The sequence below is a fragment of the Pinus tabuliformis genome, chromosome 3_1, assembly GCF_031772625.1.
Source record: "Pinus tabuliformis cultivar Carrire ecotype Pingquan chromosome 3_1, CPIR1, whole genome shotgun sequence".
In the NCBI taxonomy this organism is placed as follows: domain Eukaryota; kingdom Viridiplantae; phylum Streptophyta; class Pinopsida; order Pinales; family Pinaceae; genus Pinus; species Pinus tabuliformis.
In genome coordinates, this window is record NC_142301.1 from 405797607 (window position 1) to 405804714 (window position 7108).

At 41.6% G+C, this 7108-nt stretch overlaps 1 pseudogene; it reads left to right on the forward strand.

Moving 5' to 3' along the window:
- The first annotated feature begins 1254 nt into the window (after positions 1–1254).
- Positions 1255–2947, forward strand: LOC149187463 (BI1-like protein pseudogene; annotated as a pseudogene).
- The last annotated feature ends 4161 nt before the right edge of the window (positions 2948–7108 follow it).

Below are 7108 nucleotides of genomic sequence, written 5' to 3' on the forward strand. Positions count from 1 at the left end.
GTTAATTATTGCAAACAAATAATTGAGAAATGTGAATAGTCATCAGGAGATGAACTGAACAGTCTCTCCCTCATGTATATAATAGACCTACCTGATTGAATGAAAAACACGAATCAGTTTTTGTTTTGTGGAGTTACTGCCTGGCCTGACATGGTATCAGAGCCAGTTCTCAAAATAGTGGTAACTCCATTTTTTGCTACTGTGGGCTGTACACTGGTCTGAGCACTGTCCACTGAGCGTTGTCCTCTGTCGTTCTGACCTAAGCACTGCCTCAACGCCTCTGTCCATAATAGGCTGCTCCTCCATACTGTCTTGACTGCCAAGCATTTCATATTAGCGTTGTCCTGTTCCGCACACACAGTTGTACGCTGGATGCTGGATGATGTCACATTTTTTAATTGAACGATGGTTCTGTCAGGTTGAAACACTGTATACCCTTGAAATCTAGCCGCACTTACCCTGTTACGCCCCTGCCTGTCCGTCAATCACACCGTCTGTGGGAACCGAACCCACAACCATCTCAGAAAGACTCGGTTGGGAGCTGGAAGACTCGGCATCATGCCATGTCAGTTTTCTGCGATGTGACTGTTCACCTGAACCATTCTTCTACCGGGCGTTTGTCTCAGGCCATGAGATGCGATGTTTATATATGAGTTTTGCGTAACTAGGTTTCTCGATTTTGGTATTTGATGTGTGGGCTTACTTGGAAAGATTTTCAGAGTTGATCTGTGATCTCTAGCGGAGTGGTGAAATTTATAAATACTTCGACGCAGAGATCACAATTGAGGAGCTTACACTAATATTTGTCCAGCTGCATTATAATCGCCTTCTTGCCTTCTATCCTGGAGGGTATATCTTCCAATTACAGTTGCAATAACCTTGTACGTGTAGATGTTGGACACCTAATCCTAAAGGGTTAGTGTGGAAGCCGAAAAGACTAAGCAGTCCAAGAGACCTTGGGATCTAAAACCCAAGAGTCACAACATTGTATTATAAATGTACATCTCCTGTTAATAAAAAATGTACTGAATGATTTATCTTTCCTATTGTCTTTGCTATCCATGTGTGTTTAACATGGTATCGGAGCCACTTGTTTTTCTGTGGCCTGTTATGTGCACGTCAGTCCTGCACCTCTACCCATAATTCTGTGTCTGAGCTGCTCATATCTGAGTGCTGCCTCTCTGTCATGTGTTTCATTCTCTGGGCTGTATACTTGAGTGTTTTTACCTCTGTCGCTGGACTGACATATCAGAGATGCGTTGGTTAATTCTCTGCGCATCCGTTTTGAACGCAGGGGTTATTCGAAACAGGGAAGCCGAGGACCGAGTCAGCGTTGAAGCGTTTGGGATTTCATACGTCTGTGCCTACGCTGTAAGCGATATTGTTCACGGTGGAAACGTTGTTTGAGAAAGAAACTGAGGTAGTCTGCTTTGGGAGTGTTGATCCTTTTCAAAGCATCACATTACTAACGGGTAAAATAAACTATGAAAATAGAAATGGAGCGAAGACCCTGTTGCAGCATAACCGCTATCAATCCAAAAGCCTCATGACCTGGCCTGACAGTTGAGCTGGCGCCGTCGTGCAAAGAGGAATCGGTAGGGATTGATGATTTTGCTAATTTCGGCGGGAGAAAGAAATTCGGCGAAATTTGCGACACTGGCCACAGCTCAGCGACTTCTGGTGTTCAAATCTGACCGGGTGAATCATACATTTGGAAATAACATCAAATGCTTTTAAGTGCTTTCTTTTCGTTTGAAGTGCTCCGATGCTTCTTGGCGTATTATAGGCTCCGGAACGGCGAGTGTGGAGAGAAAGTCTGATCCGCGGCCGTTCACCGGCTTTTATATAGGGAAGCAAGATCATATCGGTGCTGCAGGAGGCGCTCGTTCTAAAATTTCGGAGCGGTTATTTTCCTGGAGAACACTGGCTTTAGCCGAGCGAGTTGTCCAAGAAGCTCGAGTACAGCGGGAAAGAAATGCGAGTAAGTCTCTCGCAAAGTTAATGCAAACACCTTTAGTATTGTAAACACCTTTAGTCTCTTTGTGTGCGCTTGCGATGAATGGAGAAGCATCGAAAGGGTCGTTCTAATGAAGAGCCATTTTTTACTGTATTGAAACGATCATTTGATTGGTTGTTGTATTGAAAGGAGAGTTTAGTTGCAGCATTGCGGTGTTTCAATTCGTTTGGTGGTAATTCGTTTGGATGTGAAGCCCTGTAACCCCGTGTCTCAATCCGTTCGGTCATGTTCTTGGCCCTTTTTATACTTGCATAAACTGTGAACTAAATTTTGTCACTCGTGGACGAGCTCCCTGTAGTTGTCAAAGATCTAGTTTCTACCAAGATATGTGCAAACTTTGTCATCACGGACGACCTTGAAACGGGCTATGGCGGAGGGGGAGTCCTCTATCCCAGTCTCAGCCTCGAAGACAACGCAATGCAATGGGATTTCCTGAGGAAAATGTATTCAATCTTGAGCACGCAATTGTTTTTGACCGTAATTGTTGCTGCAGCCGTGGTTTTGTATTCACCCATCAATCTTTTCCTGGTTCAAACCCCGGGCCTCTTGTTGGGCATCTCCATCTTGCCTTTAATCTTGATGTGCCCTCTTTATGCCTATCATCAGAAGCATCCGGTTAATCTTGCATTGTTGGGAGTGTTTACTGTTGTTCTGAGCCTCACTGTTGGCATATCCTGTGCATACACAAAAGGAAGGATAGTTCTGGAGGCATTGATATTAACAGCAGCTGTGGTGTTCTCACTAACTGGTTACACATTCTGGGCGGCAAAGAAGGGCAAAGATTTCAGTTTCTTGGGTCCAATTCTGTTTTCCAGCCTCATTGTCCTCATCCTATTTAGTTTTATCCAGATGAATGGTTTGTGTTCCGACGCAAAACAATATATGCACAGTAAATATCGATTCCAGACCGCGTAAAGCTCTACAAGAAGAAGCCGTGCAAGAAAGTCATTTGAACGTTGTCCAGATTTGATACCCGGGTGTACGAGATAATCTTCTCTGACAAGTGAGAGAATGTGTCAAGATCTTCCTGCACGTTGAAGGCCTAGTGCACTCCAGGATTAGCAGACATAAAAGACTTGTATTGCGGTATTCAACGACATTTTTAACAGCTAAGTCTCAATGTTGAATAGTGTGAATGGGAACTGTGAGCAACAAACAGTGGCATAATATTATACCAGAAGTGTTGATGGTTCTTTGCAACTAGAAGAAAATCAGAATAGCTTCTGAAGATTATAATTGGTCTCTACAGTGTGAAATTTCGGTTCTATTTGTATTCTGTTCTACTTTGCTGCGATAAAGAATAAAGTACACGGGTTCAGCTTACAGTCATTGTGTGTAAATATTCTGATATATTTGGTACATTTGAGTCTTTGACGGCATGACTAATTTCTCAAGCACAAAATGTGTAAACCAGAGAACTGTAAACGTGAATGATGTTCTCATCTAAAGGGTGCCAATATGTAGCCTTGGTAGTTTTACCAGTGAAAACTTGATAATTGAAAAATCTGTTAGTGATTGGCTAAATTCTTAGCTGGAATTAGTTGAGTGCCTTTTTCAAACTGATTTTTTGAAATCTTCAATAGCTGGGGTTTGTCTAGACTTGTTGAGTGTTCATTTCTTTGTTGAGACAATGGCTAGATTTCATGATGTATTAGAGTTACTGAATACACTAATACACTCCACTATTGGTGGGAAGGTAAATGTTAGCAAAGAAACTCTTTGTGACATTCAGACCTGCCTGCATGATGCACAAGAAAAGATCGATTTTTAGCAGCTTGAATCACAGCTACAGCAAGAAGAGCTACATCAAAATAGACACCATTCTGAACCTGTTTTTGTTCAGAACATTGAGACAACCACCCATCAGCAGCATGTTAATAATGTTACAGATAAAGCAGCAGTTGTACATGCAGATGCAGAAACTCAATCTGCACTTCCCAAGCCCATCATCAGACCTTGGGAATAGCTTGTCCACAACAAGCACAGAACTGGTCTTGGATATGACAAGGACTTGTCCTTTCATATTCCAGACTACTCAAAGCCCATTCAGTTTCAGAGTGTTGGATTCATTGATGATAGTTCACCTGCTTCTCAAGACAGTTCAGCTTCAGTTGTTCCAGACTCTGCCCCTCTTCTACAGCAACAACAATAACAACAACAAAAACAACAGATCGTGAAATGCCAACACTGTGATCGAGTTGGCCATCTGAAAGATCACTGTTTTGATCTTCATCCATGTGAGCACTGTCATAAAACCAGCCATTCTTCACACAGATGCTTCAGAAACAAATGTCCTGCAAGAACAAAGATTCATCTTGGATGGATCGCTTCTTGGCAATGGGCATCAACAGCCAAGAAGATATTCCAAACACATGTCAGAACTTGTTCCAGAGTATTGAACAGTCTTGCAGCTGAGTTTTCTCCATCTTCTCACCTTGTACCTGACAGGGGGGAAAATGATGGTCATCTACAAGCTTCAAAGTCACATCAAGCGAGCCTGAGCCACAACCTGCCACACCAGTTTCAGAGTTGTAGCCAGAGACAAAGATGCCTGAAGATGCCTTCAGTTGGAAATTTGGGACACTTCCTCTAGCAAAAGACTTCAGCCTCTTGCCAGTTTCGGAAGCATTCCAGGAACAAAATTGAGAACACTTCCTCTAGCAGAAGACACCAGCTTCCTGCCAGTTTTGGAAGAGTTCCAGGAATTGCATTAAGCATTCCAGAGTTGTTGGTCATCCTTAAACCATCACAGATTAGGATCACTTCCTCTAGCAGAAAACTTCAGTTTCTTGCCAGTTTTGGAAGAGTTCTGGGAACTGCACTAAGCGTTCCAGCGTTGGTGGTCATCCTTAAACCACCGCCCTTTTTACCAACATTTCATAGAGCACATTCAGCCTAGTGCTGCCATGTATTTTTTTGCACATTTTGTATTACAGCTCTCTTCTTGGACTCATACATAACCCTTCGGATTAAGGGGGGGAATGTTGGACACCTAATCCTAAAGGGTTAGTGTGGAAGCCGAAAAGACTAAGCAGTCCAAGAGACCTTGGGATCTGAAACCCAAGAGTCACAACATTGTATTATAAATGTACATCTCCTGTTAATAAAAGATGTACTGAATGATTTATCTTTCCTATTGTCTTTGCTGTCCATGTGTGTTTAACAGTAGCGTATTAACTACAGATTGATATATATTGTATTGCTGCCTGTTGTTATATTTGAACGCTGTCTATTGGTGGACGCTGTCTAAATGTGAACGCTGCTCTTTTGTACTCTGTCTATTGAACGTTGTATTTTGGTACCAGAACGTAAGTTTTTTTTTATTTACGCACAGTCCCATTTTGGTAGAGCAAGTTTTGCACTGACATCTTTGACGAAGTGTCCCTGCTTGACAGAGCAGCTTGTGAGCCTAGACTTTGCTGAATTTTAAACTCGTGTGAAAGGATTGGGCATCTCATACTGTATACTGCGCATACATTGAATGATTTTTATTGATCGCTGTGCACATTTTTAAAAAGCATTTTCTGTCTGTGTATTGAAGTTGTGATGACAGTGATTCAATGGGTACCTGAAAACCTTATCTTAGAAATCTTAGTGGACAATAATACACTTTGAGAATTCCTTTTTTAGTACAATTTCACTGTATATCAGCAGAAGTATTTTTTTTTACAGAATGCATTCAATCATCTCTATGGTAGGAATAGTTCTCACTGGCAAGGAGAACTATCCTGAATGGTCCCAGATGATAAAACACACCCTCATCTTCAATGAGTTGTGGAAAGGAGTGTGTGTTAGAGAAGGAGACGATGACCCAGTACAACCTACTTCAGACAAAGAGCTCGTCATTTGGGAAAACAAGAACAGCAAAGCCTATGCATTAATCGCAACATCTGTAAATGAAGAGGTAAGTCGCCATATTTCATCATATTCAACTGCCTTTGAAGCTTTACAAAAGCTGAAAGAACTCTATGACTCACATTCTGCACTTGAAGTTGTTCAGCTCATGATTAAACTCTTCACTCTTGAACTGAAAAATAATGATCCTCTTGCTCTTGCATCTGAAGTAAAGTCTATAATGCATGATATCAAATCCACTAAGGTTGAGCTGGATATCCCTCTTATTGCTTTTCTCAAGGCACTCTATCCTACTTACTCCAATTATCTTGAGCCTTTACAAGCAAATGGAAATCTTAAAGATATAACCTTTGACTCTCTTGTGAAAAATATTGTTGAAAGAGAGAAAGCCTTTGGAAAGAAGACAGCCCCTGAATCTTCTGAAGAGACTGTGTGCCTTGCTCATAAAGAAAAGCATCCTGCTCAATATTCTACAAGAGGAAGAGGTGGACGAAGAGGAAGAGGAAGATATTTCAGAGGCAGGGGGGGCAGACATTCTCAAGGAGAAAAGGTAGATCTGCATTGCATTCGTTGCAAAAGAAATGGATCACATGATGCTTCTACATGCAAGCTACCATGGGACAAAATTGAGCAGAAAAGAAACCAACAGAAAGGTAAAACTGATGATACAAACAAAGGTAAAGCACCTGAATCCGCTTACTATATTGAGGCACAATGTAACATTGGAGTAAATGAAGATTTGTTTAATGCTTCACTTACTTCCTGGAAAAATGATTGGTTGCTTGATTCAGGAGAAACCTGTCACATGACTCATAGAAAAGATTTTTTTGAAGATTTCACTGACAATGTTGATGGAGCAGTATACTTTGCAGAACAGTAAAAAATCAAGCCATCAGGGCTTGGCATAATCAGGCTTAAACTGCCTGGTCTTCCAGACTTTCTTCTGGATCATGTTTTATATCTCCCACAGCTCAAGAGAAACTTGTTGTCCTTGGTCCACATCCGCCAGCAAGGTCACTCCATTCATATGTTTGATGGAAAGCTTGAGGTAAGAAAAGCATCTGACCACTCACTTGTCATGAGGGGAATAGAAGAAGAAAGGCTTCTCAAACTGCAAGGAACCTCTGCTCATGCACAACATTTCTCATACAAATATCATCATGAAGAAGGTACACTTCCATCAAGTTTGTTATGGCATGCTAGATTTGGACATTTGAACTATGACAGTCTCCGCTT